Source organism: Lepisma saccharinum, chromosome 21, assembly GCF_977018435.1.
Source record: "Lepisma saccharinum chromosome 21, izLepSacc3.1, whole genome shotgun sequence".
NCBI classification, from domain to species: domain Eukaryota; kingdom Metazoa; phylum Arthropoda; class Insecta; order Zygentoma; family Lepismatidae; genus Lepisma; species Lepisma saccharinum.
This window is the reverse complement of record NC_139249.1, coordinates 26,290,181-26,316,937: the sequence shown is the minus strand read 5'-3', so window position 1 is coordinate 26,316,937 and position 26,757 is coordinate 26,290,181. Positions and strand designations below refer to the sequence as shown.

At 39.3% G+C, this 26,757-nt stretch overlaps 1 protein-coding gene across 1 annotated transcript in view; it reads right to left on the bottom strand.

Annotated features, from left to right (window-relative positions):
- LOC146004511 (uncharacterized) overlaps positions 1-25,534 on the bottom strand; it is a 278,862-nt gene extending 253,328 nt beyond the window's left edge. The window contains exon 1 of the mRNA XM_083143383.1: positions 25,439-25,534. The gene's annotated coding sequence lies outside the window, so the exon portion shown is untranslated. The remainder of the gene's footprint in view (positions 1-25,438) is intronic.
- Between the last annotated feature and the right edge of the window lie 1,223 nt (positions 25,535-26,757).

Here is a 26,757-nt window from a genome sequence, read left to right as displayed (position 1 = left end):
ACGTTATATGAAGAGTATACGCAAGTTGAAATTCCATCATAATAATTTGAATTCTTCTAGTAGCTACAAACATATTTTTTCATACATATTTTCTTAGCAAAATATGAAGTTCCTCACTTCAACAAGGATAACATATACACAGTATTCCACAAGAGTTTTTAGTTCGAGCTAGTCGTAATATGAATATACACGTCACTTCATTACTTAGTTTAAAAAAAGTGCCAGGCAATGTGAATTCGACGGCATGCCTGAAATTATTTGCAGTATCTCATGTATCAAGGGGGCTTTTTAAGTAAAATGAAGGACACATACCACATGCTTGGGTCAATTGAGAGTAGTAGAAACGTAATTATACTGCATGTTGCAACTGAAACAGTATCCTCGAAGCCGAAGTCGTTGAGTGATCCACTCATAAACTCTCTACCAAACATTTCAAGTTCGAGTAGACACCTGGGCATGAGCGTTTTCTTTGGTAACCATCCCTTCATAGATTTAATATGATCATCATTAATGTTCATAGTCGCGATTATCTACAAGTGGCAGAAAAGCGATACAAGAACAATACAAAAGTAGAAGAAACAAAAGAGGATAAAAGGATGAACTTAGTTAATGATAGGAAGTTTTATAAAATTACTGTTTCTTGAAGAATCTTGTCCTTTGTTCCGATTGTATTTCTCAGTCACACGTTGCTCAATGTCCATGTCGACTGTCGTTCTTACATTCTTGAAAATTACTTTAATGTCTGCCTATGCTCTTCTTTCAAACGTGGTAGGCGCTCTGTCTGTTTCTACACCACAAAGTTTAATTCATCTCCTGTCCAAAAAGGCACGAATTACTGAAAGTAATTTTCAAAATTGTAAGCAGATGAGGGCCCTTGTAAAATACGTGTACTGTCCTTTTATTCGCTTAGTTTTGAGAATCACTCTCCATACAATTGTTGCCTACTTCAGAGTCCAAAGGCCCTGTCTAGCTACAGACCAGTTGCGCAAACGCGGTTTCATTTGTTTCGTACACAAATTCCATCCTTTATACGTATTTTCTACTTGCTAAAAGCAGCGGCGGCTCAAGGGGGAGAGCCGCCGTGCCATGGCACTACCCTCAGAAGAAATGCATACCTAGCCCCTAGCCCAAGTATTGTTAAATTAATACATTGATAGTTTACAGACAATGAGATTCGAATCTTTCAATCGGTCAAGCTGACGTGACGACCGCCCCAACCACAGACTAGATATGAACCGCCCCAACCTCCTCACTGCATCGCCAGCTGTTTCGTATCCTCGGCGAGGCAGCGGTCGGCGCCACCCAAGAGCTGGCCTAACCAAGTTGAAACGCGTGCAGAGGGTTGGTGAAGTCTCAGCGAGTAACCTTTGCACCATAAGCCGGGAAGAAGGTGGCAGGGGGTGGTGTTAGCCAATGGGGTTAGCCCATAAGACACCAGCCGTGCCCGTTTAGCACAGCGAGGGAACTTTCTCAGTGTTGACACCGTTGCCATCTTCAGAGATAAGTCGCTAAATACGACGGATTTGTACGACCCGTTGGGGAAGTAATTCGTGAAAAAGGTACTATCTACTTTTCTGCCAACATTTGGAGAAACGAACCTAGTATTTTTCCGAAGTTAAATGAACATTTTGATAATAGATAGATGCGCCTAGAGGGCCATCCAGACTTTTTAAAAATATAAAAGTAAAAATTCCTTTGGCATTTCGACAATTTCTTTTTACATCAAATGTAGAATATTTTCAACGTCCAGTTGGAATACGTGTGCATGGGGGAGGAGAAGGTGAGAAGATTTGCTTTCCCTTCCTCTTGTAATTGTGTTTTTAGTGAAGTGTCCTGTAGTGTTTAAAGATAGGTTAGTGAGTGAAGATGAATCGTATTAGTGTGTTATTACTTAAACACACTGTTTTCCACGTTACCAAACAAGGATATACATCTTGGCCAGTGGGGCAACCTCAAGGAGGGGGGCCAAGGCATTGCGGAGGTTTTTTTTCTTCGATTTCTTGATCACGTTGACAGTACCCGCCGGCCGCCACTGGCTAAAAGTGCCTTTCATATCGCCTCAGGGCGTTGTCTACTCGGATGCTTCGTGATCGAAGGTCACGTGTACAAAGTTTCAGATTTTCCGATTTGCGTGGTGCTGCTGCTATCAGTTCGGTTCGCCTTCTCAAGGTCGCGCAGCAAGCAATTATTTTTCGTCTTCCGATAGGAAAAAGCTTGCCTCTCGCTTATGTGGACGAACGCGTGGCACGGATGACTTTTTGGCTCGACCATGGTTGGTCCTTTATGTTTCGTCCTTCAGCATTTTAATCTAAGAACGAATCATTCTCATCGAAAAACATAATGTATTTTTTTTTAATTGATGTAACACATGTAAACCGAGAGCGAGAGATAGATAGATAGATAGATAGAAACGTTTTCCTTCAACAAACGTTTGTTTTCCTATTGTATAAAGTGAACGCACATGTTAAAATTCATCTTGCATAGATATTCAAATTAGAACAAATTCACGTAAAGTGATTAAGTATGCAGAAAAGAAATATATTTGTGATAAATACATAGTTAGTCAGTAAATTCCGATAACCAGAATTCTGTCACGCCGAATGAAACGTTTTGTTTTACAATTTAATGTTTTCACTGACATCCAAAACGAAAATACGTATTATAACTTAATGACTTTCAAGGTGTCAAAATATTGTAATGTTACTATGCTGCCGATCACAATTATGAGAACGCTACGGGTCCCGGGTCCGAATCCCGGCCTGGGCGTGGATGTTTGTGAGTGTGCATTCATCAATTTCATATTGTTATCACCAATCACCATCTTCGAGAATTAGCCAAAAGTGGCAAAAAAAAAGCGAAGTCAAATACAGCAAATCAAAATCAAACAATTATGAGACTTCTTCGAAAACGCCTTCGATAACGGTATTTGCTATTCGTAACGGATATGTGTATCACTTTTTCGAAACAGACTTTTGTGGAGGAAAAGAACTGTAACGTTACAAAAGTAACGAGCACAATTATACGAGAGACCTATGTTATTCTCTCCGGAACACGGCATCGGACACGGTATTGCACATCGGAACGTCTGTATGATACCAGCTATAAATAACGTTGTTGCTTTGAAAAAAGGAGTGTAACGTTTTTTTCAGTAGTGACCTCAATTAAGTTACTGGTTAATTGTAACGTTACTATCACTTTCCACACACACTAAAGTTACTAGTCAATACGTGACGAACCTCTTTCTTACCCTGTAACGTTACTGGTTGCCGGCAATGGATGTAACGTTAAAGTGTCACGTGAAGACCTACTTCTTTAAAGATCAGTTATGGTTCGGTACCGTTATGCACACCTGTAACGTAATGTTTATATACCTGAGGTAACGTTTCTGTTCACGAAAAAAGTTATTCTGTTTCTGGTTGTAACGTAACGGAAACCGTAATTGAAAATACCGTTCCATTTCGTTACGTTACGACTCCCTGCCGTACGTGTTACGTGTGGTCACGTGGGGTGCATTAGCACGCGCTGTTCGGCACGGAAAGGTCGCAGAGGGCATTCGTGGAAAGATCTTGCTATATGATATTCCGATGACGTCACAAAGGTAATGGAAACCATGCGCTGGGCACAGACCTGTGGTATTGGGCATGGGAAGGCCGAAAACGACGCCGAGAAATGGATAAACCTTGTTCAGCATGGCTACAAACAAGCAGAAATGAAATTCCCTGACTTTTCCAGGACAAAATTTACATTTTCCCCTGTCAAATTACAAACTATACTAAATCGATGTTTTTGCAAATGGAAATAATAAACTCATACAGATCTAGGTATGGATTTGTTAATAAGTACCAATATTATCATCTATGAAATTGACTTAATTTTTCTATTCTCTATGATTTGAATTCAAACAGCAAAATAGTGAATTTGAAAAATTATTACGGAATTTAATCATACGCAGTAAGTTTAAAATAAAATACTTGATTATTTTTAAAGTTATGACTAAATGAGATAAGAGTGAAGCGTGATTGATTAAGAAATACAATTTGTAATTTATCAGTCTCCTTATACATTCTCGGGATTATATGTTGATATTTCCACTGACGTTTGGAACTCTCTGCTTGCAAGAACCATGAGTGCGGACTCATTTTTCGATGCATAAAGCTACTTCTCTCTTCTCTGTAAGCAACAACTTAACTCTTGCATATAAGTGAAACAATATGCATGGTCTATGTATTTTCGTGACAGTTTGATATGTTGGTACAGATTTTTGAGGAAGTAAAAGTAAAGTGCTCCCCTGCACTTTTCCATGAAGGTGTATAGGGGTGTGGAGTTAGGCCCCCACACTTTCTTAATCACGGCTGACGGTGGGGTAATGTGATCAGCACCACGCTCCTGGCTAACTTTATCCCTCAAAGTTTCCTCCAGGTCCCCGATTGATATGATGCTGGGTGGGCGCCGGAGCAGTTTGAATATGTGGAAAAGATCCCGGTTCTCCACCACAGGGGATCGACCCCGGGTCTCTCGCATGGTAGTCAGACGCCTTAACGACTCAGCTCCATTATTTCTCGCTCGACAAATGCCGGTGGTGCGCACTTAGCGGGCTTGCACGTTCTATGTACACAAACATGGCCTAGAAAAGACAAGTATGTTGGATTTCATGAAATTTTTCGTTGTTTTAGGACTTTTTTTAAAAAAAAATCGCTACAAACGCCAACATTTTATGCCAAATTCGCATTATTCGATATTTCGAACGGGCGAAAAATGTGTCCAGACATCACTGCACATTCATAAACACAACTTCGCAGCAATTACAAAATTACTTTCTGGCCACCCCTCGTATAAATCAGTAGATGGAAAGTGAAAAATTAGCAGGGCTGGCAGAGAAAAGTCAATTCTTGAAGAAAGTTATTTGCTTTTATGATTGAATGATTCGAGTAAATAAGATATTAAAATATTTACGTATTTATTATTAGTATTTTATTTCATAATATTGGACATTAACTTCACTCAGTGAGAGATTAATAACCTTCTCTAACGAGTTTAAAGAGACAGGAGAGAGAGAGTGGCGTTAATTTCTTTGCAATACTAGTGTTGCAGGAAATTTGAGGTTGGGAGCATGCATTTGCCAATTTTTATAACGTTCACCAATGAAGATTTATGTTTCACTTTTTCGTGATAGTATTCAATATACATCCCATTTGGTTGGATTCTTCTTGATATCTAAGAATAGTGCAATAAGATATCTAAGAATAGTGCAATAAGATATCTAAGAATAGTGCAATAAGATATCTAAGAATAGTGCAATGTCATTGTAAACGTATGTTAACTTATGCGAAACCAGTAATACGTCAGGATTATGAAAGAAAACCTTCGTAAGCACTGCTACATTAAATAAGGTGAAGTTAGACAGAAGAATAATAAAACTCCAGTAGCATATTTGCAGTCTAAAGCTCTTCTTGTTTATGAATGCGATTTTTGTTGGATGTTGCAGTCCAAAGACATACAACAAAAATCAATTCCATAAGAGTGCATGCAATTTCTGCCGCATGTTGTAGTGAGATACTTTGTCGGGTGGCGATATTCGACAAAGTCGTATGTATCAATGGAGCCTATTTGTTTCCAATGTTCCTTCAGTTTGTCCAACAAAATGCCTTACTACGACGTCCGACAACTATCGGACGGCGCCACCCACTCCCATCCCCTACATCTGTTGAGAGTTCTGTCCCCTTACTACCCCCATACGGACAAGAAAAAAAAAGATAATTCAATGCATTTTCCACGTAATAGCCCCTCCGTAAATTTCTTTCTCTCTCTCTCCTCCTGCCATCACTAGTTTCTGGCGCCGTGGTTGTGTTGTGCATAAAAGGGGCCTAAAAGTTGAGGCCGAAACTAAGCAATAAGATTTCCTGTTGCCGCGCAGAGTTCCATCTTAAATAATAATTAAAATAAAAAATCAAGACAAAATTCCTTGACATTTCTTGACACCTCAAATTCCCTGACATTTCCCGGTTTTCCAGGTCTGTCGCCACCCTGTTGTTGCTCAGAACAATAATTATTATTTCTAACCCAAAAGTGCATTATATAATTCTATATGTAACTTATTTTGGTAAGAGGTTTTGCTATTTCATTAAACCATTAGATAACGTCGATATAAAGTGAGATATCCAAGAGAGAAATTTTTTGAAATATCAATACACTTAAATAAGAAAAACTGAAAATTGTCGAATTTTATTATCAGACAACCCGAACATAAATAGGAAAATATAGAAACGTGAATGAAACCATAACGATATCTTCAATTCAGTGAGATCAAACTATATAAAAAATATATAGAAATTCAAAAATATGAAAACATCGAAAAAATCGATTGAAATCTCGATCTTCACTACGATCAATATCGACATATGTATGCATAATAACTTTTCCAGCTTACATTTCTGGGAGCGAATTGACAATATAGAGAAAGTCTCCAATTTTGTTAATTTTCGGTATACTAACTAATTTTGGCCTCCTAATCACGAATCTGTTATAAAAAAACGGGGGTCACGTCTGGAAATTTGAAAAAATCTGATTGATTTTTTTTATATATATAGTATAGGTGTATATGCGTAGTTTAACGAACGAAAATGTAATCTCCTGTCGTTGTTTCCAACCACGCCGTTGTTTTACAAGAAAATGATTTATGATGTTCAATTTTAGTACGAACCCTATTTTTTCGATGAATTTAGGGGTGAAATAAGTGCTAATGGAACCTAACCTAACAAGCCTAACCTAACCTCATGTGAATGGTTCGTAGGGCTATCGTTAATGGTTTATGGGGATAACGTCAATGGTTTTTGGGGCTAACGTCAATGGTTTTTGGGGCTAACGAACAATATTTCATCAAAATGTACAATTTCCAGATGTGACCCCCGGTTTTTTACAACAGATTCGTGATTAGGAGGCCAAAATTAGTTAGTATACCGAAAATTAACAAAATTACAGACTTTCTCTAGAATGTCAATTTTTACCCATTTCCTTATTTCATGAACAATAGCATTTTACTAGTCGACATTCTTATTCGAAAAAAGTGTGGTTAGTATTAAAAATTGATTTGTAAAACATGTATAAGAGCAGTGTGTTTTCTCACACTATTGCCATAAAACATTGCCCTTCCCCACAAATATTTACTTCATACATCTTTGTGTTTGTGGGTTCAAAATACAAAAATGAAGCTCTATATTTTCTCGAAGATTATACACTAATTCCAGTTCGATGTGCTTAGAATACTATCTATGAACATATTTTTAATGTTTTTTATTCTATGTCGCAAGATACACGCAAGAGTCACTGCATTTTTAATTATTTGTTTTATATTATCATGTATTAACTTCCATCAAATAAAACAAATAATTCGTAAAAAGCCTACATTGGTTGTGCAGTTTTAAGTAATGACGCAAGTTTGGGAACACTTTTAACGTATAACGCAACAACGGAAGCTGAGGTGGGACATTAATTAGCCCGTCTTAATTGAAAAGTTGACGTTCATGCTTGTCCAATTCTGCTAAGAAAATCAAGATGGCCGCTATGCAACGAGGCTAGACCTAAGTCTTAAAAGTTGTATCTACCATTAAGCCTGTAAAGTTCGACTTGGTTCACAGAGGTCAGGAGAAAAGGGCTTTATGTGTCATGTTAACAGTGCACACACACACATACATCATATTATATATACATACACAGTGCGTTCTTCTGGCGGTACGCAACTGTATCGGCACTCTTTTTTTTACAGGTGAGTATAAAAACTAATAAAGTTTTATTTTAACGAAAGAAGTGTACGCCCGCGAGTGTAGCTACATGTATACACAATCATTTAGGAACAGATCACAATATTTTGAGTACTACTTGCAACATGGACGCCGGTGACAAGGGGGTGACAAAATCGACATCACGTTTACATGTCAAGAAGTAGCGGTAGAGAATTAAAGAAGGCGCATACAGCTCAGTCGTTATGGCGTCTGACTTCCATGCGAGAAGGCCGGGTTCGATTCCGGCGGGTGAACCGGGATTTTTTTCCACCTGTTCAAGCGGCTCCGGCGCCCACCCAGCGTCGTATAAAGAAAGAGAAATAAGAACCAATATACACACGAAGAGAGAGAAAGAAAAATGAAGCGAAAGAGAGGGAGAGAAAGAAATGAGAAAGCAAGTAAGAGAAAGATATGCAAGAGAGAGAGAAAAAGATATGCCAGAAAGAGAAAGAAAAATATATGCCAGAGAGAGATAGCGAAAGAAAAAGATATGCCAGAGAGAGATAGAAAAAGATATGCCAGAGAGAGATAGAAAAAGATATGCCAGAGAGAGATAGAAAAAGATATGCCAGAGAGAGAGAGAGAGAGAGAGAGAGAGATAAAGAAAAAGATATGCCAGAGAGAGATAGATAAAGAAAAAGATATGCCAGAGAGAGATAGCGAAAGAAAAAGATATGTCAGAGAGAGAGAGAGAGAAAGAAAATGATATGCCAGAGAGAGAGATAGAGAAAGAAAATGATATGCCAGAGAGAGAGAGAGAGAGAGAGAGAGAGAGAGAGATAGAGAAAGAAAAATATATGCCAGAGAGAGAGAGATAAAGAAAAATATATGCCAGAGAGAGAGAGATAGATAAAGAAAAATATATGCCAGAAAGAGGTAGAGAAAGAAAAAGATATGCCAGAGAAAGAGAGAGATAGCGAAAGAAAAAGATATGCCAGAGAGAGAGAGAGAGAGAGAGATAGAATAAGATATGCCAGAGAGAGAGAAAGAAAAAGATATGCCAGAGAGAGAGAGAAAGAAAAAGATATGCCAGAGAGAAAGAAAAAGATATGCAAGAAAGAGATAGAGAAAGAAAATGATATGCCAGAGAGAGAGAGAGAGAGAGAGAGAAAGAAAGAAGAAATATTGCCAGAGAGAGATAGCGAAAGAAGAAGATATGCCAAAGAGAGAGAGGGATAGAAAAATATATGCCAGAGACAGAGAGAGAAAGAAAAAGATATGCCAGAGAGAGAGAGGAAAAAAGATATGCCAGAGAGAGAGAGAGAAATAGGGGAAGAAAAATATATGCCATAGAGAGAGAGAGAGAGAGAGAGAGAGAGAGAGAGAGAGAGAGAGAGATATGCCAGAGAGAGAGAAATAGGGGAAGAAAAATATATGCCATAGAGAGAGAGAGAGAGAAAGAAAAATATATGCCAGAGAGAGAGAGAGAGAGAGAGAGGGGACGACAACGCTTGAAGAGGCATAACTTTGACTTTGATACGCGAAGAAGAGTGATTCATCAATTACGCGAAGGTACTCCGGAATGTATTTCCTGGAGTGGTTGCTCGCTTCTTATATTACCACATGGGAAAAAAGGAAAGAGGCGCGCTGGCATGGTTCACAATAGGGGGATGGAAACAACGTCTAGAAATATGTGATCTGCAAGTTTGTGTGTCTGAAGAATTTGGACATTTGGCATATTCATAACAATGGGCTTTTTCAAACGTCTTGCAGCTGGCACTCGATAACGAGCAATGGCCAGGAAGAAATTTAGAACGGAATTTAGTCTATCTAGATTCAAGGGAGATGCCTTGGATTAAATTAGAGAGCAATATTCAATATGTAGAGAGATATTGTTAATTTCAGTTATTCATGATCAGGTCCAGGTCTTCTGTGTGGCATATTTGGAATACCCTATTTCTTACACTCATCTCACCGGCAGTTTGTTTCTTTGCACAGCATATTTGCAGATGATACAATTAAACCTCCAAGTGTATCAATATACGCTGTGAAGTCCTCAATCATGGAACAGTTAAGAGTAAGTGAATTTGGGAAAGCGAAATGTTAATGTTGTGGGAAAAAGGAAAGAGACGCGCTGGCATGGTTCAGACTAGGGGGATGGAAACAATTAAGGAAGGGGAAACGATACTATGTGCGATGGAGAGGAGACGGAGGAGCATATCCTCCTGAACTGCCCTTCTACACGTGACCTAAGGGACAAATGGCTGAAAAACTTAACAGCGAGGGAGGTGATAGAAGTGGTAAACGATAGAATGAAGACAAAAGAAGGGGGACAAGTGGGGAAATACCTGTGGAAAGTAAGAGAACGGCGGGGGAAAGCCATTAGAGAAGACAGTGAAGTTAGTGATCATGCTCAAACCGAGCCATCTTTATAGTGTAACGTAAAGTGTAAACACCCCTTATCACATAAAGAAGAGGGGAGAATGGGAGTGTGAAAGGCAGCCAGAGAAATAGTGCAAGGGGGGGGAGTTTGTGTGAGAAGTGAAAGATTGGAATAGAGGTATATGGAGACTGGCCACCAAAGGAACCAGACACATAACTTTATTTCATTGCTAAACCATACTTATTATGTCTAATTTTCTTATTTTCTAATTTTTTTTATCTAATTTTCTTATTTTCGATCAAGTACTAAGAGTATCTGTATCTTAAGGTAAAGAGGTTACAATATTAATACATGACTGTAAGGAAAGAGTAAGTGTGTGTGAGCATGAGAGATATTATCCGCCAATATTGACTCGGTTTGATAACATTGGTCGACATTTTGAGAAAAAAGTTCCGATGTTTTCAAATCAATGAGTGTTTCTGGAAGTATCTTGAATGCTGATCACAGAAATAACATCCGTTTGTTCCCAACACGTCAGAATTTTTCACAATTTCACATTCAAGATTCTTATATCCGCCATTACATTGCATTTATTACATAACGCAACAAAAGGGAAATTTCGGTTGCTTCTGGAAGTATTTTCAATGCTGATGCCGGAAATGACATCCATTTCTTCGCATCACATCAGGATTTTTCACAATTTTACAATCAAAATTCCCATATTCGCCATTATATCACATTTATTACACAACGCAACAAAATTTAAGTTCTTTCGAAACCAATAGATGATTCTGGAAGTATTTTGAATGGTGATCAAGGAAATGACATTAATTTCTACCCATCACATCAGGATTTTTCTCCACGTCACTATTCAATCAACCCACCATATTATAACTGAGCATTGGATATTTTGTGAAGGAAATTTTCATAGTGGATTTCGAAAATAAAACTACGTAATTACAGTCAAAACAATTCTCATGCTAATGTGATGTGAAGGTGGAAGGCGGATAAAATGCACACAATTTTACATGCATTTATGGTTCAAAATTGGATGATTTGTATTGTAGAAAATCAATATTTTACCATCAACAAAACAGAGCCATCCATTGAGGAAATAATGGAACTATACATTTTATTAAAAACTCAATATGCTGACCAAGCCAGAAATTTATTTTATTATAATACATAAACTAAACGTAACGTTTCAACCTTCTAGCAAGGTCTTTTTCAGACTCTGCACCAAGTACAAATGTAACAAGGTACAAAACGGGACGACTTTCTAATAGTCTGCAGGGGAGTAATTTTTGTGTATTATCGTCCTGTTTTGTACCATGTTACATTTGTACTTGGTGCAGAGTCTGAAGAAGACCTTGCTAGAAGGTTGGAACGTTACGTTTAGTTTAGTTTATGCCCATATTCATATAATGGAAACAAGGCTTAATGGTGTTATATACATTTTATTGTGAAATTGTGAAAAATCCTGACATTATGGGGAAAATGGATGTCACTTCCGTGATCAGCATTGAAAATACTTCCAGAATCACTTACTCGTATTGATTAGGAAACTACGGAAATTTCTCTTCTGTTGCGTTATCTAATAAACGTAAAGTAATGGCGGATTTCATAATTTGATTGTGAATTTGTGAAAAATTCTGACGTGAGGAGAAATAATGGATTTCATTTTTGGAATCAGCATGCTAAAATGATTCAGACACATCAGTCATCTGCGAGATATCCAAACTCACGTCGACCAGTGGCAATAGATAATTGTGGCTTGTTGGGTCAAAAGCTTTCGAAAAGTCATATTCCCAGTGGGAATTTTATGGAAATGATAGTTGTACTGTACTGAATTTCTATATGGAGAGGAAAATGTTTAAATCCTGTCTTCTATTAACTTCTCATAAACGATAGAAAGCGGTTATACAAGGGAAATGGGTCTGTAAGAAGAAATAGCATCCAATGTCCCGGTATCATGTTAGCTGTTTAGTAAGAAGGTATGGGAATAGCGAGGCGCTGGGTTCTGAACCCAGAGTTAGTATAGTCATTTGTGTGGTCTGTGGTCTGTTTCTATCCACGTGTGTTTGAGGCTGTCCCTTCATTCGTCTCATGTAACCACAGCTCGCCCTGCTTGTCGCGATTAGTCAAAAGTGATAAAAGTGCAACTTGAAATAAATAACTAGGTCTGAACGGAGCTGTAACTAACGAAAAGCTTTATATTCGAAATGTTTGTCTTCAGAAAAGACTTCCATATAAGAAATGTATTTTATAATTCTTATAATTTATTCAGAAGACAAGTCACGGAACCATAAGTTCTTCATCGAGACTTATAAAATTGATGGCTACAGCGAGGCAGGCCTCTGTAAAATCGAGATGAGACTTACTGTCGGAGACTCTTGGTATCTGTCGATTTTTTGGTTTGATTTATTTCACTTTGCATTTCTGCCACTTTTGGCTAATCGCGAAGATGAGAAACTGACACACACAAATATATCATTTTTTTCATTTTGTGGCCCTTTTCAAAGCCTCCTAAATCCGCGCCTGGGGTCATACCAGAAGAAAGTGAAGCGTATGCCTGGCACACCATTAGTGGGGATTCTCTAAAGAGTATTAAAAATACCTCATCAGAGGCAGGGAGGGGGAACAAGCTAAAGGTCGACGCAGTCTCACTGATCTATTCCAATGTCTCCTGTCTTGGATCCCTTCCAGACAACCCCGCCTTTCCGCCACCGGTTAAATGTTGCTTTTATTAATAACGTCCCTGGTGACACGAACCGAGAGGGCCTGGCAACGCTGCATCCCTTCCTGTACGCCTCATCAACTTTGCTTGGGTGTGAGGGCTTCGAATGAGTAAAGCCCGTTCCGTTGCCCTCTCAACTGTATTTCTTACCTAACACGCAACTAGCTGCTGTACTAGGTGCCAGAGTGGGAAAAAATTGCTTTCCAACTGCCTGGCCAACTGTTTTTACCAATCACATCATTTTAATTTTGCCACACTAGCCAAGCCGGTAACTAGAAATGATTTCTGGGAGGAAGGAGTACAGGTTGAGTAGTGGACGTGTTCAGGCACGTATCCAGGAATTCCTTTCGGGGGGGGGGGGGGGCTCAACACCATTTTTTAAAGGGGTATAGTAAGAACCTCACAATTGTATGTTTAAGACCAGTGGTGGCAATTGGGTTCCAAAACAGGTAGGGGGGGGGGGGGCGGAGGGCGGTGCAAGGAAAGCTTACTTTCTCTTGGTAGACAAGGCTTGACATTAAGAGGCCATAATGTGAAATCATAACGTGAAATCGTAACATTTTTTACCACTCGACTCCTCTGTTTCCAGTGGCGTGGCGTGGGATTTTTAAAAGTGTTACCCGCCCGACCCTGTGGCCGAGCGGTTAGCACATCGCGCTGCGACGCCAAGGGTCCCGGGTTCGAATCCCGGTCGGGCTTGGTTGTTTGTGAATGTCCATTCATCAATTTCATCCTTTCATCACTCATCCTCATCTTCGCAAATTAGCCAAGAGGCATAAAACGCGAAGTAAAATAAACTAAATCAATCAATCAAAAGTGTTACCGGTTATCAATAGGACATTTAAGGGAGACTTGGGCACCTCCCCACCTCATGCCCCCCCCCCCAATGTCTTCCAAGTAGTTCATATAATATAAATCTGGTACGTCTGCAATTCAAAACTAGATTTTGGTAAAGTTATTAATCAGGAAAAAAAATGTTGACATAAGGACTGAAGTGAAATCGCAAACATTGGTTGTTGAAACAATAATACATAATTTGATACTTACAGAAACATCGAAGGCTACTTATAGAGCAGATCAATCCGACGACTCTTCTTTGAAAATAGTTGTATGATGCTGGGGTCCCGGGTTCGAATCCTGGCTTGGGCATGGACGTTTGTGATGTCTATTCATCAATTTCATCATATCATCACTCATCCCCATCTTCGCAAATTAGCCAAAAGTGGCACAAGCGAAGAAAAATCAATCAAATCAAATCAAAAAAGTTCTATGATGCTGTCATAAAGTGAAGTTTTTCATTTGAATTTGACATTTTAGGTGCATCGTGGTCATGGTCCATGTTATCCACATCTGAATTCCACGCGTTTTTTTTTCACCCGAAAATAGAGTACATGGCCAAAAAAGAGAGTTTCGCCAACTGAGCACATCCACATAACCACGGATAGTCGTTATACAACGAAACATTGAAGTGTCGGTCATATCCAGCAGACGACTTTGTTTTTAAATCGTTCAAAATAGGCTTTGGCCTCCCTCTCGCAACAATTTCGCTTTTTTCTGCAAAAGAACGAACCAAAAGATTGCTTCAAAATATCTTCTATCGCACAATTACACACACTGTTCAGATAGGATGAACCCGCCACCTCGGAACCCGGAACAAGCTCCATTAATTAATTGACAATGCCCGAAAACAACATAAAGACGAAAGACACCACTCACAAAACTCCCACTGCACAGTCCCTCCCAGAAACCGTTCTTTACTTTTGTAACACGCGAAGCACCATCCTTGCCCCCTCCCCTCTCAGCATCGGCGCTTCCCCAATATTTCCTTCGGAACCTTCAAGACGTCCAGTTCTACTGCTGTTGCCATCTTAGTTCTTTTGAAACCAGATTTGCCCAAATCGCGAAACTTTTCGTTTCAAATAAGATTGTAGAGTAGATGTAGTCTTCATCTGTTTCCTAACTACTCCCACTCCCATGTTTCGCTAAATCCACTGAAATCTCATTTCTGACAACACTACTATTTCGTATATTTTACGTCCTTTGCTACCTTTAAGGCTTTCGCTTTATAGGATAATCGTGACGACGAGGATGCATGGTGAATTATTGAAATAAAATTATTATTTCTTTGTGTATGTAATTATTAATTTTTATAATTATGTAAATAAATAATAACAACGAACATTGAAATAACCATTTCTTGCTGAGGATTCGAACCTGCGACACCTGACATTTCAGAGCGTGCTAAGGCTTGTAAGTAATGTTTTCACCCAAAAACAATTCTACCACCTCAAAAACATTGCTTCAATCCGAAATTATTGCATTTCTGCGACAACGTATGTCAATCTCAATCGGCCCTTTCAACAATTATCACAAATTCCTGTAACCGAAATAATATTATATGTGTGAAATATAGAATTTTAGGTTGACATTTTTAGAAGGACAGCGGACCCCTTGACCATACCCATCCCTCTCCTCTCCTCGCCCATGATGTCGAAGAAGGACAAAGAGGGCTTTCGTAATCGCTGATATTTAGAGTAAATACAAAATATCACTTGGTAGTTTGCTTTTCCCCCAGTGTGATTTGATTTTTTAAAATTTTGATTTGGCGATTTAAGTCCACTTTATGCACAGTAATGCTAATCGGGGCAGTTTAAAGTTGGAGCCGAACCACTTGTGCCTCCACCGGGTTTCGAACCCGGGATCCCTTGATTATAAGGCGGCGACGCTACCACTGCGCCATCGTTCCCCAGTGTGACTGGATACCTTCAGAGTAAGATAGCCCCGATTAGGCGACTTAGCTCTTTTCTGTCAATTGAATATGGCAACACTGGTCTGTATCCGGTAAGGATCGCCGGCAACTGCGCGGGCTAAACAGGCATGCGAAAAACCCGCCTCCCCCTCCCGCGGTCAGTCTTTGCCGCAACGCGAAGTCTTCCTTGCGTGGGCTCAGGGCCCTTTCCTCATGTTGCCTGTGGAGGGTACCGGATCAGTCCTTCTCTTCGCTTTTGCCGGTGTCAAAAAAAATGTCAGTCTGCAATGTTTACTTTACGACAATATTACCAGTTTATGTATGTAATAATATTTTAAGACAGGTTCTTCAATTCTTTATATTTTTGTGTTACCTGCGGTAACAGCGGCTACATGCACGCCACGCCTCTGTCTGTTTCCATGCATTAACATTGTGTGCCGGAACCATCTCAGCATGTGTGTTTGTCCATTTCTTCTCATCAGGCATAAAAACACCTATGGTGTCTTTGAGTGTTTTTACGAAGCTGTTACACATGCATGGGATGGGCAATCCACTCGACAACGCGAGATTCAAATTGTGGGCTGCCAACTGGACGCAGATAGCTCTCGAATATTTCTCTCTGATTCGAGCCTGAACACCACTAACGTGTCTTGTCCTCCCATGTTTGCAGCTCTTATAAAAGCCGAAACCCACCAAATTGTTCAGATTCAGGCCTTAGCATTCACAAATGTTCAAAAATGCCTGTCGCAGCTTCCGCTGTCTGTCATATATCGGCACGAAACAAAGGAAGTCTTCTCGAATACAGCTGGATCACAAAACAATTAATGCACAATGAAAACCCTTCCGTTCCCAACACATCTAATGTTTCTTCTCCCAGTATGATCAAATGCTTATTCATTTACCTCCAGTGACGTGCCCAAGGGAAGGTTGGTGAGGTCATAACCCCATTTGATCCAGTATTCCTTTTCTTTAAAAAAAAAAGAAGAACGTCAAAGACAGGAAAAAATTGGCAAAATCAGGACTGACCACCAAAAATAGTATGCGTAACCCCTCTCCCTTCCGAAAATCCTGGGCACGCCACTCTTTATCTCGGACACATTTTTTAAAATCAACTCACCAGAAGTTTTTATCATTCCGTATTGGAAATTGAAGTAAGATGCGTTCTTCCTGCAGTTTTGGATATGATCCTTTGCGGTGCTGTCTGCCTGCCTTCACACCTAACCTTAACAAGGCCCTAATTTTCCATCCTTGTGACTTGGATTTTCAAGACTTAGGAAGGTTTCAGACCGAAGGAAAAGGCGATACCTGTCCATTGGAATGGGCCAATCAACAGCAACGTTTCACACCGTAGCGACACAAAAGGCATCATGAACCAAATTTCGAATTGTGAAATCCTCAGGCGACACGGTGTGAAATCTTCCGTATTAGGCCACTGTCATTGTCACCTCGAAGTAGTAGCTCTTGTTGACCACAGAAGAAAAAAATTCTCCTCAACCGGTGGGAATGCTCCTCAGTTTTCTTCTCTCTCCTATATTTTCTGTGCTTTTTCACTATACAGGCAACACCTTACTATTTGATATACCCAGGACATGTACTATGTAGACATTTTAACGAAAAATCGGTTGAAGTCAAGGATGGCTAGGTGGCTCAGTTGGTAGAGCCCTGATTCGGGTCCTGGTAGAGCCTGCAATTTCCACCTAAAATGTCTACATATGCAACATCTTCTTGCTTTCTCTTCTCGACATTAATAAAAAACTTGGGCTGTCTCTTTATGGTAGTTAAGTGTTTGAATGTGTTTCGAACCCAGTAAGCTTAAACAAAGTATTTTTTTATACTATGAAATTCTCGGACTGCATATACGAAATTTAGTTCTGGCAAAACTAAATCATCACTCAAGACTTTGATTTTCAGTTGATCTATGCAGCTTATTTCTGTTTTAATAAACCACTCCAATATCCGGTACTGCTGAAATATTCACTTGAGAGAGAGAGAGAGAGAGAGAGAGAGAGAGGCAGAGGCAGAGAGAGAGAGAGAGAGAGGCAGAGGCAGAGAGAGAGAGAGAGAGGCAGAGGCAGAGAGAGAGAGAGAGGCAGAGGCAGAGAGAGAGAGAGAGGCAGAGAGAGAGAGAGAGAGGCAGAGAGAGAGAGAGAGGCAGAGAGAGAGAGAGAGGCAGAAAGAGGCAGAAAGAGAGAGAGGCAGAGGCAGAGAGAGAGGCAGAGAGAGAGAGAGAGGGAGAGAGAGAGAGAGAGGCAGAGAGAGAGAGAGAGGCAGAGAGAGAGAGGCAGAGGCAGGGAGAGGCAGAGAGAGAGAGAGAGAGAGAGAGAGGCAGAGAGAGAGAGAGAGAGGCAGAGAGAGGCAGAGAGAGAGAGAGAGAGAGAGAGGCAGAGAGAGAGAGAGAGAGAGGCAGAGAGAGGCAGAGAGAGAGAGGCAGAGGCAGAGAGAGGCAGAGAGAGAGAGGGGCAGAGAGAGAGAGAGAGAGAGAGGGGGGCAGGCCTTGATCTCTTCAGCCCTCGACCCGAACTAGCACTACACTGAGGCCCCGGAAGTTCTGCTGTCGTCAATATCTTCATTTTCGAATCACCAGAGGACGCTGACTGATCACTAATCGAAAAATTGAATCCGCGTATTTATATCCTCATTATATTCTAGAACGTTCCTAAGATAAAACGATTCGTTAATATTGCCAGTAGTTGACTCCTTCTCTCATTCAAGAACGTACCCTCTCCTGCCTTCCAGAGATTAGAAATTACAACGAATCGCCCTACGTGCGGCGCTACCTTTGTTGTGCAGCTTGCAAATGCTGACAAGTCTCTACATAGTGCTCAAGTGCGCTGCGACAACACCGAAAGCGCAAGAAAAGTTTACGTGCAATATTATCAACAACAGGGTTATAGAACATTCTCCGTCTTGCCTCGATAATTGTCTATCTCCTTAAATCATCGTCACATTATTCAAAATGCCAAAAACCTAATTTTATGTAGTAAAAAATTTAAAAAATCCTGGGGGGTGGCTAGAGCCACCTCAACCCCACCTTGGATACGTGCTATTAACAATAGCAGGGTTATAGAACATTCTCCGTCTTGTCTCGATAATTATTTCTCCCAAATTATCATCACATTATGCAAGAAACCAAAATCCTAATTTTATCTAGTGTAAACAGAAAAATTTCCTGAAGGGGGGCTCGAGCCTCCTGATTCCCACCTTGGATACGTGCTATTAACAATAATAGGGTTATAGAACAGTGTCCGTCTTGTCTCGATAATTATTTCTCTCAGATTTATAAATCACATTATTCAAGACGCCAAAAATCTAATTGTATCTAGTGTAAATTGAAAAATTTCCTGAAGGGGGCTCGAGCCACCTCATCCCCACCTTCGATACGTGCTATTAACAATAACAGGGGTATAAAATATTCTCCGTCTTGCCTCGATAATTATTTCTCTCCTTAAATTATTTTCACATTATTCAAGAAGCCAAAAACCTAATTTTATCTAACTTAAACTGAAAAATTTCCTGGGGAGAGGGTCGAGCCCCTGTGCCCCATCTTGGATACGTGCTATTATCAATAACAGGGTTACGGAACATTCTCAGTCTTGCCTCGATAATTATTTCTCTCCTTAAATTATTGTCACATTATTTTATTTCACACCACAAGAAACCAAAAACCTCATTTTATCTAATGTAAACCTAAAACTTTCGGGGGGGCTCGAGCCCCCTCTGTATACGTGCCTGGACGTGTTTAACCCCCTTCCCCCGATATTTCAGAGTAGAAAATTAAATTCATGTTTCTTTGGGAGGCGGCCGGAGCACAAGTGCGTAAATTGTGACACATACCCCCGTGTGCAAGTAAAAAGGTACAGTTTTACCTTTTCTTAATAAAGATGTCATAGAGTAAACAGTTCCCCAATAAATACATAAATAAATAAAACGAAAAATGGGTAAAATTGTGAGTTTCAAAAATGGTGGTGTGAATATTAACAAAAATATGACAACAACATTGGTAAAAAGTGAAATATATATATTTACATATTAAGAATTATCTTTGAAAGTTAATATTTTCTTAAAATACAGCGTTATTCAAAAACAATGGTACAAAAGTAAAGTTAATTTATTTTTAAGTGAATAGAGATACAAAAGCAATTCTGGTGGGAAAGAAGAAAGGAAGGTTGTAAATTTATAGCCTGTGGTTGTAGTTGACGTAAAATCCGCTAGAGGCGCTACTTGTTGTTGATAGCTAAAGTGGCAACAACGAAGGTAGAGCAAGCATATTGCGTAATGGAATTAGCAATGCTGACCTGGCCTCCACGATCCCCAGATCTTACTCCATGCAACTTATTTTTATGGGGGTTTGTGAAAGACACTGTGTACGTTCCTCCATTACCACAGGACCTGGATAATTTAAAGCAGCGCATCTCTCATGCAGTGGAGCTGATAACTGAGGATATAAGGAACGAGTCTCGCAAGAAATGGATTATCATTTTGACATCTGCCGTGTTACCCAGGGTGCTCATATCCAACATTTGTAATTGCCCAGGTCAATTTACAACCTTTCTTTCTTCTTTCCCACCAGAATTGCTTTTGTAGCTCTTTTCACTTAAAAATAAATTAACTTCACTTTTGTACCATTCTTTTTTAATAACCCTGTATAGTCTTTATATATACGTCGAATTGAAAGACCATGAAAATAAATACATTTATATTTCAATAATCATAACATAAAATCGAATGAAAATGAACGTAAAAATGAACAACAGAATTAGTGTACACGAGGCTCATAAAATTATTTGCTATGAAGGTGTTTAATTGCAATCCTCTTGATAACTATGTAATCAAATACCTATAGTATCCTTGAGTTAATAAATTTCTCCCTTTCTTGATCAGTACCTATATATACCACCACGATTTCATCGTAGTCGCACGATTAGCCAAAAGTTGAAAAAAAAAAAAAGTATCGCAAAATAAAGAAAAGAACATGCAAAAATACTTTCTTATTCTGAGGTTTCGAGAAGTAAATGTTTCAGCAAAATGATGACATCTCGTTATGTTGACTAGCTTTTATTCATATTTGACAAACTAACTGTGACATTTTAAAAACGTACATACGTTTTGTGTGTATGATAATCTATACAAAGTAGATGTTTCGGGTCGAAATTGTAGAACAGAAAGCAAATTGATTCTTCAATTTTTGTTCTAAATTGACAAAACAATTCCCACAATGAGTACAGGAATACAGCGTTCAGCTGCGCTGTTAATATATAGAAAAAAGTTCAAAAGCACATATTTAGACTTAGACCTTTTCTGCTAGTGCCCACATGTTAAACGAGTACAACAATACAATTAAAAGCCTTCTTCACTTAAAATATAAGAGGAAGAAAGATTCCTCCTATGAAAGAAAAGTGTGTAAGACAGTGTTTTTTTCGTATTTATCCATATGATCGGACACGTGGAGGGATACACAGAGTGAGTCAAAAGTCCCTGACCAACCCTTATAAAATGAAAGGGAGTGTGGATTGCAAGAATTGGTCATGTAGTAATATGTTAGGCCTAGGGGGAAACTTTTTGGTGGATGTCATGACAACTTCCGACATCTTGGATCCAACTTCATTTCTTTAAATAGGAAGGGGGGCATGAAACAAGTAATAATAAATACGGCGAATTCGTGAAGTTTTATAATTAGCAATTATTAAAGCAGCTAATAACTATCTCAGGTATAAAACATATTCACAACATAAATCTCAATTACCTTCAGAACACCTCTGTGTTCATCTTATGTGACAGAAAGTGTCCTCTAACCTGCGACGATGATTTGAAACGAATATTCTGCAAATAACTTTGTGGGCACAGCCTAAAGATTATGTCTTTCACAAGAACACCGTTTCAATATCTTATTTCTAAATCGAGAGACGAGAATGAAAAGAATCTCACAGAAGAAAGAAGATCCTTGCCATGACTTCCAACTTACCCCCTACTCCCCTGCGCCCCATCTCCATCACACACAAAATCGTACCCGTGCCAGAAGTTTCTTTTTCAATAGCATTGTTGCCAGAGCATTCCTCGTTCGAGGCCAAGAAATCACCGAGATTATCGACTTCCTGAAACTTACTTCCGACAGTCAGACGACACCGCATTCTTCAGACTTTTATTAATAGTGCTTCTTTTTTGTCCCAGAGTTTAGAACTAACGAATTATAAAACAATGAAATGTCTGTCACTTTACATGAAAGTGATTTTTGATTAGGTTTGTTAGTCATGGCAGAAAATTACAAAGAAAAGAAATAAAACGACACACATCCATTCACAGGTTCAACTAGTTAATTTTCGGAGGAGATGGGTTAAAGTTAATTCGAAAAATAAAAACAAAATATTTACCTAAAATATCAATTGAGATTTTCCAAAACCTGTGAATTAAAAATGGATCCTTTTCCCTGCAAAGAGTAGTTACGAATAGGAATATTCTACATTATCCATGAACACCACTAGCGGTGGTTGGTCATTGGATGTCAAACAGTCTACTTTTTCTTGTAGGCAAGGCTTAGCATTAAGAGGCCATAGCGCGGGGGGAAAAGTGGCAAAAAGTGGGGGAGGGGCGACGCCCCCGAATGGCCGCCACTGGTAAACACTGATATTCTACATTAATATCGAGGCTGTACACAAACATGTATTCTAAGTAAGCTACGTAGACAGTGGCGTGCCCCAGGGGGCGTTGGTGGGGGTTATAACACCCCCTTTTGGTCCAGTATTTCTAAAAAAAGAACGTCAAAGGCAGGAAAAATATGGCAAAATGCCGACTGACTACTTAAAAAATGTACACAAAACCCCTCCCTTTCGAAAATCCTGGGCACGCCACTGTACGTAGACACGCCGACCTCCATGCTGGGGTGGTTAGCGCGCTACGACGCCAGCGGTACCGGGTACGAATCCTGCCATGAATATCTTTTGTAAATGCCACTTTATAAATTTCATCACTCGTCCTCATCGTCGCGATTAGCCAAAAAATGGAAGAATAGCGACGCTAAGTTACAAAAATCAAAACCTGCGTACGCAGTTATTTAACGTCGGTCTTCTGCCACTTTTGGCTAATCGCAACGATGAAGATGAGTAATGAAATTAATGAAGGTAATTTTTTGCCACTTTTGACTAATCGCGAAGATGAGGCTGAGCGATGATATGATGAAATTGATGAAGGGACACTTACAAAGAACACTCATTCCTAGACTGGGTTTCGACCACGGGAACCATGGCGTCGTGGCGCGTTATGCTAACCACTCCGCCACGGAGGCCTGCGAAAGAAAAAATTCGTATACTGCATAGGAAGCCAAGTCTATCCATATTGTAATACAAATGTTGTCGCTTTTCGACAGAAATCATAAATGTCAGTGGGAACCATGTATATTTGTCACGTGGTTGAATTTTCACTAGGATTCCTAGCATCAAAATGAGCATTAAGTTATCAGGAAAATATTTTAATCTTCATGCTCTCTACACTCTGTGAAAATCTGTCGGTGATGTGTAGCGACATACTGTATACAGCCCCCCCCCCCCCGTGCGTTCACACACACTGAAAATAGATGTGCCTATGTCCATGCCCAGGCTAGACACGTAGTACAAAGTTTATGTAGCCATAATAAATCCATAACATAGTTTACGTGTAATCAGAATCACATGTATAGAATATTATAAGTGTAATAGATTAACATGGCATCAGCAGTTTCGAAACTTTGATTTATAACTTTCTTATCTCTAGAAATTGGCTTTCTGAAAAAAAAAAATTAAACCTACCTTGAGCCATTATTTGATTTCTAGAATTTCCTATATGGAGTGAACTCGCAATCTAAGTTATTGATTTTATTTGGCGAGATTTTACAAGGCAGAACACCCGATGTAAATATCTCTTACGGTTTTCATATTATAAGCTATCCCAATTAGAGTTGAGCGACTTTTGAAACACTCTGTATAGGGTTCCCGGGTGCGATATCTAGCGGAGACACATAGTGATTCAGATCACATTTTAAAAAGAGCTCCAGTACTTACTGGGCTATTTGTACATAAAGTGGACTTAAAAACAAACTTCAAACACACTACAGTTTATTCAGAAATATACTCGAATTCTAGCGAGCATTCCCTGACATTCGCTACGAGACTCGGCGGCATGCGGCTTGGCGTCAGCGATTGTGTTTCCCGGTGAACGGGGTCCGCGACAGTCGCATGCTACAGTCTGTTTTTTTTTTTCGCTCTTTCTGTTGACGTTGCAGACTGACGCCAGTATAATCCTCCCTCGGAAGTTGTGTTGTGTCGTGTCCGTGTGTTGAAGATTGTGGCTTAATATGACAGCACAAAAGTTTACATTACAACAAAGGATTTATCTTGTCGAGTGTTACTTCGGAAAGAGGAATTGTGGAGAAGTGCGACGACGTTTTGCAACGAAATTTCCTGGTGTTCCCGTTCCACATAGGACCACTATATTAAACCTCGTAAAAAAGTTTACAGTAACAGGGTCAGTTCTGAATTAAATTGGAAAGAAAACCCCACGTGTACTTACTGAGGAAAAACTCGATGAGATCGGACAAAGGTTAGAACAGTCTCCTCGGAAATCTATCCGCCGCCTCTCACAAGAAACGGGTGTTTCAAAAACCACAGCATTTAGAGCCGCTAAAATTCTTAAATTTAAGCCATACAGTGTGACAATAGTGCATGAATTACAGCCTAGAGATAATGCGAGTCGTGTGAAATTTTGTAACTGGGTATAAAGAGAGTATTGTACGAGAAATCGGGAGAATTACAGTAGCGAATTTGCACGTGTAAATGCCAATTTCCTTCGGAGATGCTAGGAATGTGTTGCAGCAGAGGGACATCATTTTCAACACCTTCTGTAGTCAAGGTGGGTACACAATATGAAAACTGTAATTTTAATAGCTGACTCTAGCGACTGTCGCGGACCCATTTCACCGGAAAAGACAAGCGCTGACGCCGGGCCGCTTGCTGCCGAGTCTCGTAGCGAATGTCAGGGAATGCTCTCTCTGTATGTAGAACGTTATTAACCAAACAATAATCAATAATTTTTAATTTTCTGGGCTCTGACAATTTTATGGTCGGTACGGACTTATGCCTATTGTAGTAGGCAGGGATTCATACATGTTGATGTCCGGGACTAAGAACATCGTGAGGTTTCCGTATGTACAATTTCAGTTATTACTTTTAGGCTCTGTTGCCAAATTGTTAATTGTATTTTACACATTTCAAATATCTGTTTTTGAAAAACTGTAGCTATTTTCACAGTATTTTCCCCAGTGGAGGTCAGGGTCCTTAGTCCCTTTAAATCCTGACCTCATTATGGCACATTTACAAGCGATGGTTCCGCTCAACTTTCAAAATTTGATAGCCGATAAAAAATGCAACTTTTTTATGACAATTAGCCGGGGCCATGATTCAAAAATATATCAAGAAAATTCTCTCAGCACTTTAAATTCCCTCAGTTTTCTCGACTTGTCACCTCAATTTTTGTAGTTATAATGTGTATATTCGTAATGCATTTTGTAGTTGCAAGCTGAATAGGAATAAATCTCATTTGTTATTATAATTACCACGATACTTAAAAGAAGTATAACCTTTATATCAGTTCCACAGTTCCAATAATTATAATAAAAGCATCTTTCATTATTGACATACAATTTCAACCTCCCCCCCTTGTAATAAATTTCTAGTTGCAACCATCATACCATGCATTTGAATTACTCAAGTATCTGCAGTCGCACTTTTTCGAGAAGTAGAATTGAAACAGAATAGAAAATTGTAAATTTGTTGGGGTTGCAGCAAAAAACGATGATTTTAAATAACTAAATAGTGTGATTTTACCTGTCTATTCTTGTTTGAAGCAACAAACGTGCCTTGAATGTCAATTTCACACTCCCCACCACTACTTCGCACTTGGCGGCTCCTGCCGGGTTCTCGTAGGCTGCAGACAGGACACTCCCTCCGCAAACCCTTAGCTGAAGCGCTGCCAGAAATTGATTTCTACCTAGATGTCGTTGATGTGCAGGAGTGTTTGGTTTCTGTGCGAATAGGACCAAGGACCTTGACACACACACATGAAACTCAAGCCTCTCCACCCTGACATTTGTTACATTAAATTAAGTCGCAAGTAAAGGGAAAGCCTGGGATGGCATTGGGTGGCATAGACTTAGTCTATGGCGTGGGTTTCTGGAAGGCGGACGCTACGCCACTGAATTTACGCATAGATTACGTGCAGACAATGTACGGCATATAACAGGTAACAAATAGAAAATTTCTAGTAGCTATATAATATTTATTGGAATTACACCTGGCACTCTTGTCCAAAGTAATCCTAAACGAGTATATTGCTGTCGTCGTACAATGTTGATAATATATTTTATACAACAAAATTGGTGCAATATCATTGTATGTATTCGATATTTAAAATTGGATTAGTACCCTATTATTACACTCCTTAACACATCATTAATGGATAACATCAATCTTTAAAGCAATATATATTTTTAAAATAATCAGCGTTTGCTCGTCTTCACACTTTGTATACATGATGTATAAAACACAGAACCTGCAGTTTTGCGTGTGGTCGGCTGTTGGTCGCTTCTCGGTCCGTTCGAGAACATTTGCACTTGGCCTTAGTCCTGTTGCTTCGTCTATTGTTAAATAAGTGAACGAATAGTAAGTACCTAGTAAAAAATAGTAGCTAGTATAATATAAAGTGAATCCTAAAACTTTCTCGTGTAGTTTTTCTTAGCGTACACATTTATTTTCACTAAACTTTTTGTGAAAAGGCTGAATATTTCGAAGTGCATAGTTACACAATGATACTCGACCGGAATACATTTTGTGCTGTTCTATATTTACCTTCTTGGGAGGACGCAGAAACCAGTTTTAAGTGAATTCTCTGCACTTCAGGAGTCTCTTAAAATGTATAATACAAACCAATACACCAGTTTGCCCTGTACACTTGATAAAAAGTAAGTGTATTAATTCTTATCCCTTTCGACAAACTCGTCACACATCAAATCTAAATATTTTTTTTTGCACCGTTAAATTGGAATATATGATATCTGATGCATTGTACAAAATTTCCGGTACTTCATAATCCTTTGGGGGAAAATACTATAAATGTGTACTCACAATAGCAATAGTAAAAAAAAAGT